Source organism: Vicia villosa, linkage group LG3, assembly GCF_029867415.1.
Source record: "Vicia villosa cultivar HV-30 ecotype Madison, WI linkage group LG3, Vvil1.0, whole genome shotgun sequence".
In the NCBI taxonomy this organism is placed as follows: Eukaryota; Viridiplantae; Streptophyta; class Magnoliopsida; order Fabales; family Fabaceae; genus Vicia; species Vicia villosa.
This window is the reverse complement of record NC_081182.1, coordinates 76,051,081-76,062,286: the sequence shown is the minus strand read 5'-3', so window position 1 is coordinate 76,062,286 and position 11,206 is coordinate 76,051,081. Positions and strand designations below refer to the sequence as shown.

The following is an 11,206-nucleotide window of genomic DNA, read 5'->3' as shown; positions in this document are numbered from 1 at the left end:
ATGAGCTTTGGATGGAAAATTTCTGATGTTCCATGTGAGAGTTATGGCTGGTCAAAGTTCAGTTGACTTTTCCTATGCAAAACCCTAATTTAGAAACTTTTTGATTTGTTGATTTTTGTTCTTTCCTTGATGAACCATGATCAATTCTTGATCAAATGGTGAATGATACTTCAATATGAGGATCTTGACAAAAAATTAGGAGTTTTGACTTTACTTTGACCACAGTTGACTTTTAGGTCAAGATAGCCGACTGTTGACTTTCTAAACAATTGAGTGACCATTCCTTTGAATTGAGCCTTGATACTTGTCATAGAGATAGTGTGAGATATATTGATCCATATGAGATGTCTTGGAGCCATTGATTCACGGATTTTCCTTTGAGTGAGCCAAACCCTAGTTTTAGAGCCTTGTATAGGAGAGTGTGTCTTGGAGCTTTGCATCTTGATTTGAATTGGAATAGGAAAAAATGTATGGGCAAATTTTGGGGTATGAAACCACCCTATCATAAGCCTTACTAATATCAATCTTCAAGGCCATGTGAGCCTTATTACCACTAGTTCTCCGCTTAAGAGTATGAATAATCTCAATCGCCATCATAGCATTATCCAAAATGGACCGATTTTCTACAAACGCAGACTGTTCCTCAGACACACATTTCGCCAAACAGCTCTTCATCCTATTAGCGAGTAATTTAGCCACCAGTTTATAAGCAACATTACACAAAGATATAGGCCTTAACTCTTTCATAGTTTGAGGTTTAGCACACTTTGAAATCAAACAGATATTTGTTTCATTGAGAGAATCCGGAAAAAACCACGCTCAAAGAAGTTTAGAGCAAGCATAAAATATAAAGAAGTGAAGTTGACACACCAAAGACATATTCAAAGAGAATAAAAAAACAAAACGTTGGGATGTATTAATTTCAAAGTAGATTAGACCAAAATTCATTTTCAAGATTAACATCATTATCAAACAGAATTGGTTCATCTCCATGACCATTCACTATGGTATCAACGTTATTCATTTCAATATCTTCATTGTGTGATGCTTTTACTTGTGGAGGCAATAGTGTCGTTTCAAATTGAACTTAAATTAACATTGTTATCAAACCTTCTGCCAATGACCTTCAAATTCATGTCAATTATTCATGACAAATTATTCAAATTAACCTTTATTGATGAAGAATGTAAAGAATAATTGAGTAATGAAAAAGCAGTTTTGCAAGTAACTAAATGACATCAGAAGTTGAGATAATGGGTGTTTAGACGGACTACACAAAATTCTAAATCTAAATACAAAGGTCATAGTTGATATAATTTTCTGTCTATTGATATCTCTCTCATGGGAAATGGGAAGATTTTGACAAAAATTGACACCCAATATTATGACAAATCAAATGTAAAGAAAAAAATATTGAGTAGCTGTACTTGAATTAGTAGGTTGAGCTCCAGCTTGTCAGTTTTGACATCTTTTTTAAGTTACTTAGGTCTGCTTTGCCCACCTAGCAACAAAAATGTTGTCATAACAATCTTGAAATACTGCAGGTTGTACAACTTCCACACATTTTGAAGCCTTTTACACTATTCAAATGCAGATTTGACATGTGAAAAGAATGAGACAACTACAGTTTGATAAGGAAGAAATGTAGAAAAGACACTCATAGAAATTTTGCTTTCAATTATTTTTTGAAATGGCTAACAAAGTTATATTAAAAAATACAACCACAACATAAGATATGCCATGATCAGTAAGGTATATAAGTTCATATTGTTACAATTAAATGCCCTCACCAGGAAATCAGTATAAATCTAGAACCACCAAAACATGAATAATTAAGCCACCTAAACTTTACTATAGGAAACACCCGACAATGTCAACCACACAACAATGCAATTTCAAAATCTGCAGAACCATGAGCTTTCAATTATAAATAAAACTATCAAAGTTTGCGGTGTTCAAATTAGTCATGGTTGTTGGTTTAGGGTAATATATTATATGCAGTCAGTAGTATCATTGATTCAAAGTCTAACCAAAATTTGAAAATGCAATTAAGTTGAATAGATGAAGGCCATACACTTTTGCACTGAGCATCAATGAAGGCACTGAAATTTTGTTAGTCTACTGCATCAATTATGGGTGTCTTAAAAATACTTTGCATCAGTTTATTCAAAACTTTATTCAAAACTGAAATGCTTATGCAGTAACTTTATATTTGTAGAAGGTAAAAAACCGTTAACAATTGCGCATGACTCAAGATAGTAATTACTGCTGGTCACTCTAGAATTCCTAAGAACAGGTTAGGCAAAGATGCTTGTTCCAACGGGTTTTTGGTTTCTTACAAAACTCCCTAATTCATGAAACACAAACAGTCAATATATAGAAAGAATAGTTGAGAAGAGAAAATATGTATGATACAAATGGCTTCAAATTGTGAAAAATAAGAAAATGCAGCCAACAAATTTCTTAAGATATCAACTGACTTTCATATTTGACAAAGGAAATTGCAATTTGAAACAGTTTGGATGCAGCAAAATGAATCTCAATGTTTTGACTAAAACAATTGTAGGCAAGCTATGGTCTAATTAGTGTCTTCATAAGTAATCAAAACGACTGAATATGAAGGTAAGAAAATAAGCCATATAGATAATGACAAATAAATAATGAGGTTATAAAATATGTAAACTCTGCATATGAAAAATCAGATCCACATAGTCTGTGAAATAAAGGAAATAAATTCATGGCTTAAGTAATGTTGGGATACATAACTCCAGATTCTAGACAAACACAACATGGCTCATATAAATCTCAAGTGGACTCTTTATGGCACAGTGGTATAGGACTAAAATTTAATTTGTGATGAGAATTGAAATTCATCAAGAAGTAAAAAACAAACAGATTTGGAGAGAAAACTTCTTGAAATCGATAACTTAAACAAATGCTCCAAAATCATTTTAGGCACAGTGCTGGAGCATTCCTTGGTGGGTTACATTTCATGAAATTTTTTACCAATTTATCCTTAGTTAACAGTGCTAGTGAGTAGTGGCCATTTTACAACTGATCCCAAGGGAACTTGAGCTCTGTCCCTTGAGGTTTCTAGGCCATGCTCTCACCACTCATAAAACAGTGTTGGTGGGCATTTTCTTGAAGAGCAAAGACCGAATAATAACCCACAACTAATAGAAATTTATCAATGTCGAGAAACAAACTTACCTTCACAGATATCATCAAAACCATCACATCTGCAAGTGATAGTTCATCTATATTTCTTTGATACATATGTGTAAAAAAGGAAGAGTAAAAGCCTCAAACCTAATTACATAGAAATTAATAAAATATGGTAAGAAAAAAGTGATAGAGTAATCTACATTATGCATTAGAAATCACCTGTTTCATCAAGGTAGGCAGTTCATTAGCTTTTGGCGGGGGTTCACCATTGGCAAGTGCATAATCAATCCCTCTGCATTTCAAAGTAAATCCAAATCAAAAAATAGGAACACATTACATGTTCATCATTTATATGCAAAACCATTCCTAGCGCAAATGTATGTTCATTTGAGGGTAAATTTTTTAAGCAAATGTATGCTCATATTTCATCATTTAGGAAAACATGAAAATTTATTAAATATCACTCCTGCCAATACACCAAAAAACCAATAAAACCAATAAATTTCAAATATCACAATGCAAATCAAAATATGTCTAATTCCATCCTCAATAATTTGGTGAAGGGCAGCAACATCGATTTCCTGCAATTCAAAGCGATTATTATTATCAAACAAACTGTGCAGATAAAGAAGTTATTATCACTGTAGTGATGAAAAGAAAAACAAAACGTTGTGAAAGAAAAATAAAAAACGACTAACAACTTTACCTTCTGAACAACATAGATACCCCAACTAAATCTCAGATCCGATGAATATAAATGTCGAATTGCATCATCAATTGCTTCTCCCTCCTTAAAACTCACACCTCAAGAATCAAAGATCAAAAATATTGGGCAACTATGAGACACATTTAAGAACACAGCTCATTAACAACAACATATATCAAACCAAATCCATAAAACGAAATAGAAAGGAAAAGAGGAAGTGGAAAATGGTAAGTGAAATAGAAACGAAATAGAAAGGAAACGATGAATATAAATGTCCTGTTTTCTCCTTAACAACCCACAAATCAACAACCCTTATCAGCATCTTCCAAACCTTATTTCTGTGGACCAGATCCTTGATGAGTATTGGAGCCCTGGACATTCTTGTTGGCCGAATCTGTGGAAGAAATACAAACGAAACTCGAAGTTTAATATCAAGCATATGTAAAAAGTGCATAAAAATCGAAGCTTAATATGAAGGATGAATAGCATCAAAATGAAGGAGATAGAGAAGGACATTAAGAACCCAGTAAAGGAATATGTTGAAGAAGAAACCTGAATGGAAGCAGAGGTTGGACGGTATTCAACGGAGAATAGCCAAGGTTGTGATGGAGAGAGAAGTTTCAGAGACTTGTGCTCTCTCTTACATCGAAAATGACTTTTGGAAGGAGGGAAAAGTTTGTTTTTCTATGCTGACCAATAGGAACCGAGCAGATGGCATGAAATTGGGAGAAGTGAGTTGTTTTATTTAGGTTGTTACAATTTTATCCTTGTAGTAAGACATGCCATTTTTTATAGTACAACAAAGAACTTGACTTATGAAGGGCTTAATTGGTATGTCTTACACAAAAATGAAGCAGAAGTCTTTGATTTAGAAAGTTATGTTTTTATCCTTTTTGCTGTGTAAAATAAATTGATGTTAAGGGCATAATGGGGTGTTTGGTCAATTCTTTAGTAATGGTAAGATAGTATATATATATATATATATATATATATATATATATATATATATATATATATATATATATATATATATGGGGACATATTAAATTTTATAAAAAAATTAATAGTTTAAGTCTAATATATTTAATTAAATAGTATTAAAAATATTTAAATCTAACTTTTTTATTAAAGTTAAATTAAATTTAAATATGTCATACAATATATTTATGTAGGTGGACCTTATTTATTCTCTTCCTTGCTAATAAGGAGATCCATTGGGCTCATTAAAAATGTTTTACCACTTTTTATTATATTTTTCATAATTAAATAAATTAAAATTTTGAATTAAGAAATTTACTAAGGATTATTCTTTTAGTAAGTGGGTTCCCATCCACGTAAAAAAGAGATAGTTATACTTTACATCCTAATAAACTTTTTTTAATCCATCATTACTAGGCTCTTTCACGTTTCACTTCCAATAGGTTGTAGGTAGGGGTGGCAAAGCGGGCCGGGGCCCGCCGGGCCGCCCGCGCACCCGCCAAAAATTGGCGGGTTGAGTTGGGATTTTAGGCTCGCCGCCCGCCATACCCGCCCCGCCAAAACCCGCCGCTCGCCAAAACTCGCTCCTCCTCCAAAACTCACTCTTTTTTTAGTTAATTCTAGTCATTGCAATTCTTGATGGTTTATTTTATACATTTATTTATAAATATATGTTATATTTTTTAGAGTAAATTTGTTAAAAAATTACTTTTATAAAAAATTGTTTTAAAAAAATAAGTGAAAACTTTAATTAAAAGGTAAAAAAACATATTAATCTATTAAAAAAATATATAAAAAAATAGGCGGGTAAGCCCGCTGCCCGCCAACCCGCCATCTTGGCCAGGCGGACATGATTTTGATGCCCATTTTACTTGGCGGGCATGGCCGCCCTGCTCGTTTTTTGGCGGGCATAAGGCGGGGCGGGCGGCCCGTTTTGCCACCCCTAGTTGTAGGCTTCTTAAGATATCTTGGTTGTCTGAGAATTAGGGGTGTGCATGGTTGGTTATTTTCAAAAACCAAATCATAACCATTTTAAAATTATTTAAACGGTTTGGATTTATAACCCTAACCACATTTTAATCAAAACTGGTTATAAAACCGGTTATAAATTTGGTTATGATTATATAACCGGTTTTTTAAAAAAAATTCAGTTTTAAAAATTATTTTTTCCGAAAATATTTTTTTTCAAAAAAAAAAAAAATTTGAAAATTAAAATATTTGGATTTGAATAATAACTGGATTATAACCGAATCCAAAATAATTTAACCGGTTAATAATCATTTAATTATATCCGGATTATATGAATGGATAACCAAACCATTAATAACTAAACCGGTTAATAACCATTCAATTATATCCGAATATTTAAAAGTGATTTAGATTTGATTATGAATTTTAATATCAAAACCGAATATTTTACACATCCCTACCGAAAATTCGTTATAAGAGAAATTCTTAAATCAATAATGGAGCATAAGTGTCTCTTTTATACATTATTAAATTGTTTTTTAAGTAGACAACTCTAAAAACCAAACTTAAATTCGTTTTCTAAAAGAGAGTGTGGTGTTACAAATTCTCAGAATACTATATTGGTGTGTTATGAGAATTTATTATATATGCCTAAATTGTGTCCACATTATGTAATCCTAAGAATCTTGTCCACCTTTAGATAAAGAAAAAAATGGCAAAAATATTCGAGGAGAATAGAATTACAATAAATAATTGCAAATCAACTAGTAAGGGAATTTCCAATAATTGATGGTTGCCCCACTGCTGGGTAAAATGTATTTCTAAATGTTTGAATTGATATGGTATGGGGTCTACGTGTTTATAAAATTATTTTTTAAATTTTTTGTTATCTACTTAATGGTCTAGAGAGTTTTTTTTTTTTGTATAATAAATTAGTCTGTTATATATGATGCACGATTATTGATCAATATTTATGAAAAATAAAAAAATATGATGATCTCAATTTAAATTTAAATTTTAAAATTAATTATTTTAATTAACAAATAAAATATAAAAATTAGTTAACATTTAATTAATTAGTTAGAGGTCTACTATTAAACGGCATCATCATCACAACTTCAACAATGAAAATGAATTCCATATCAGTTACTATTTCACGGAAGAAGATGAATGGTTGTGCACAGGGGTGGCCCTGAGCATGGGCTCGTGGGGCGGGAGCCCAGGGCCCCATAATTTTAAGGGCACCAAATTTTTTTTTTACCCCTAATATAAAAATATTTGCTAGAATTTTATATTTGAAAAATACTGACTAACAAAATTATAGGGGCACTACAATGTCAAAATTAATAAAAGAATGTAATTTCCCGTAAATAAAATATAAAGTAGAATAAAATCAATTAATTTCCCTAAAATAAAATCAATTAATATTATGATGAAAATCCCCTAAAAACAACACTATGATAAAAATCTGTCTCAACTCACGCAACTGAATTTTGAGTCAGCTAAAGAGTCTTTCCGAAATAACTATTTCTTATATATTATAGATCAAACAATTGATTCACTTGATAGAATATTTGAGCAGTATAGCACATATGAAAATATTTTTGAATTCTTGTTTATTATTGAAAGGCTTAGATCACTATCTGGTAGGGACTTGAAAGCATGTTGTAAACATCGTGAAACTTGTTTAAAACATGACGATTCTCTTGATCTTGATGGTGGAATTTTGTTTGAAGAATTTAAAGTTATTAGAAAAGTTTTAATAATTGAATCAAAATCAAGCTATATGATATTGAATTCTTTAAATACTTTTAATTGTTTTCCTAATGCACGTATAACTTAATAATATTGACTATTCCTATCAGTGTTGCATCTGCTGAAAGAAATTTTTCTAAATTAAAATTACTAAAATCTTATTTGAGATCTACTATGTCACTAGATAGATTAAATAGTCTTGCGTTAATTTCAATTGAAAATGATTTTTTGAAGAACCTTAAGTATGAACAAATTATTAATGATTTTGCAATTAAAAATACTAAGAGGATGATATTTAAATAATTTTAAAGGTTTGGTAAACTTTTTTATAGAAAAGAAGATCGGATCAAGAAGAAGAAGAACAAGTCTCTTTGTAGTGATTTATGTTTTGATGTAGTATAAACATTGATTCAAAGATCCATACTTGTATTCATTTTGCACAATGTCAAATGAAAATGTGTTTTATCAAATTATTTCTTTTATCCTTATGTATTTATTGTTAAAAACAATTTTTTGGGACACCACTCTTTTAATTCGCCCAGAGCACCCAAATTCAAAGGACCGGCCCTGGTTGTGCATATCTAATCTTTTTAACGACTGCACAATACTCACATTTCATATATGATTCAATTTAAATCTAATACATAAGAAAAAATTAATTAGATTTTTGAATCAACAGATTTGATTTCTACACATAATTTTTTTTATTTAAATTTTAGAATCGGTCATTTATAATATAGGTGTTGGTTGCAGTGCAACAACAAAAAATATAATAAGTATTTATTTGTACCGTTTCTAGAGGAATTGGTGCAATATTCAAAAGTTGCTAAATAATTTATATGATTCTAAGTAAATTAGTTTGAAAATTTTGTTTGTTTGTCAAGTAGATTAATATAACAACAAACGGGAATAAGATTTAATAGATGAAATTGAGATAGTTGATGTTAGATTTTCTTACCATATCCTTAGTTATTTATATTCTTGACTATTAATTAATATTATCACATATCACGTTGTATTTGTTGTTTGTGTTTAAACAACAACGTGGAATCAATCATATTGCTTAACATATGATTTTTCAGTCGGTTAATCGATATGATATCATTAAGATTCGACAACATATGTGAATGTTAAACTTTAATCTGTGTCTAGAGTTTATCATCTAAAAGATGAAAATTTTTGATCAAGTTAAATTTTTTTGTCAATATCAGTTTAAAACCATTATAACAAGTTATAAGTAGCTAATTCATAACAAGCATTAATATCGAAGATAATCATCAAAATTAGCGAAAAACTAAAACATATATAATAACATGATTAAGATGAATACACGAGTGTTTGGATAACTAAATCTAACTCTAATAAAAAAGAATTTATATACTCTTACTCATAATAGCTTTACAATGATGATCAGGAAGAAAGAGATGAAAAAACATCCACAACGATTTCTTTACCAGAAAGAGTCTCGACCTTCGATTCTCAATATTTTGAAAGTCTCAATTTCAATTCTCTCTTGTTGATATAGAAAACTATGGAGTGTGTAATTTTGAAATCGATCAATGAATGTCTCTTGAATTGATTGATGTCTTTATTTATAGAATTATATTCTGGTGTCCTCCCAGAGTGAGGTTTTTGGCTCGCCTAGCGAGATTGCTTTACTTCATTAGTAAGTCTTATTCAATTGGTCCAAGTTGGGCTTGATCACCTTATCTCTTAGTGAGTCTCCCTATTCACCAAGCAGAAAAATCCCTTCATTCACCCTTAATTTACTTAATTAAGGGGTCTTCTGAACCGCATTGTTTCGCTTGGCGAGCTTGTCACCTCGCTCAACAAGTTATCTTGCTTTAGCATAAAGTAACTTAGCTTGAAAGAAATCTCTAACCATAAGTGATCTCCTAGCAAGCTTATATTTTTGCTTGACGAGATTGAGGCAACAAAGTTACGTTATTTTGTCCTATCTTTAGTCGGGCAGGTCCCTGCTTCGCCCAGTGAGCTTTCTACTATCCGACTTATGCTTGTTTTTAATTTTTAAGATGTTTTTACATGTACTTATGAGTGCCATAATTAAAATGTTCATACAAATGTTTTATCCCATTTTTATGATAGATTGAGGTTTTTTCATTGATTTCTTTTGTTTTAAATTCATAGGTGTTTATATTAAATGAATAATTTTGACTTTGCCAATTTTTAAACAAAAATTATCCCAAAAAAATCTTCGTTTTTATATTATAATTATGTTTGTGTGATAATGATTTTTAAAAATTAATATGAACTATAATTATAAATGATTTTGATACAAACAATTTAAAGATTAAAAGTACGCTATTTTATGTATGTTTAATGTTGTAAAAAAATTTTGATATTTTTTCTTATTTTACTAAAAATATTATTTTAAAAATTTAATTAAATTTTTTTTTTTGCTTTATGCATTTTAGTTTTTAGGAAAACGAGGTTCTAATTTAAAATTCGTGCTGATTTGTTTTTAGTAGGAGTTTGTTTACTACTCGGACTCAATTGCTTGGTTAATAAAAAAGTTTTTAAGTATAAACACATTTCTTAACAATATTTTTAAAACTTTCGCGCAAATAAAATCTATTTTTTAATAATCTTTAAACAAATGGATCCATAGCTTAAACCTATACATAAAATATTAAAATATTTTGCAGAATTTATATTTTAGTCGTGAGTGTTCCACCATCTTGGAATGATATGGCAAATCTACAAAAGAGAAGAATAAATAATTTATGGAACAAAAAAAAAAAGACAATGGAAAGAGAGTGTTTGCTAATAATATAAGCACTATAGTTTCTCTTTCTCTTTACATTAAAAATCTCTCTCTTTATCCTTCAAACCTACTCACCAACACTTGAGAGAAAAACCATTATTCTCAACTCACAAAAACTCACAGATTTTTGGTTTTCATCTGCAACTAGAGGAAGCATCCAAAGGGATCGCATTGATCCTTAATCTCACACTTAATTTAATATGTTTTTCTCTCATCATTGAATTGGGATCATGCCATCTCTTTGGATTTCTCCTTTAGTGGCTTCTAATTGTTACATCTTCCTCTACTACTACAATTGCATTTTTGTATCACAAAGAGAATGACATGAATTCTGTAAGTTCCATATGCTTCTATTCTGTTTTAAATATATTAAGTTTTTAATTTTAGAGATGCATTTATTTTTTTATACAAAAATTTATTTTTTTATTAGTATTGTAAAAATAAGCTTTCTGATTACCACTTTATCCTTCTTCCCTTTAAAGGTCGTCCATAAGTAATGATCAATTTCATCAAAGTAAAGTGGTCCTTTGGTTGTACTCCATCCACACCAAATAGAAGAGTTGACATTTAATTGATATAAGGATTTTTTTTTTTTTTCATCTTGTTTTGGATTGGAGAAAATGAGAATTTTTTTTAATGGAAAAGGTGTTGCGGTTAAGGGGGAGAGGTGAGTAAATATGGTTGTGTAACTCTTTCATCTATTTTTTGTTGTTGTTGTTGTTACAACTCTTTGATCTAAATGATAAAAAGCTAATTGTACGTCATTATTAAATTTTAAAATAAAGAGTTATTTATTGGGATTAAATTTAGGTTAAATACTCTTTTATTTCAAAATTGATTTGTTTGTT

The 11,206-nt window shown here is 30.2% G+C and overlaps 1 long non-coding RNA gene across 6 annotated transcripts; it reads right to left on the bottom strand.

Moving 5' to 3' along the window:
- Positions 1–265: 265 nt before the first annotated feature.
- On the bottom strand, positions 266–4,548 carry LOC131661923 (uncharacterized). 6 transcript variants are annotated; one of them, XR_009301317.1, is made up of 5 exons: positions 4,424–4,548; positions 3,872–4,265; positions 3,385–3,746; positions 3,211–3,309; positions 271–1,580 (listed from the first exon to the last, which is right to left on the bottom strand). It is a non-coding gene; the product is annotated as an uncharacterized LOC131661923 (long non-coding RNA). The 6 variants fall into 6 exon arrangements; XR_009301316.1 differs by having other exon boundaries at positions 272–1,501; XR_009301313.1 differs by having other exon boundaries at positions 266–3,309.
- Positions 4,549–11,206: the final 6,658 nt, after the last annotated feature.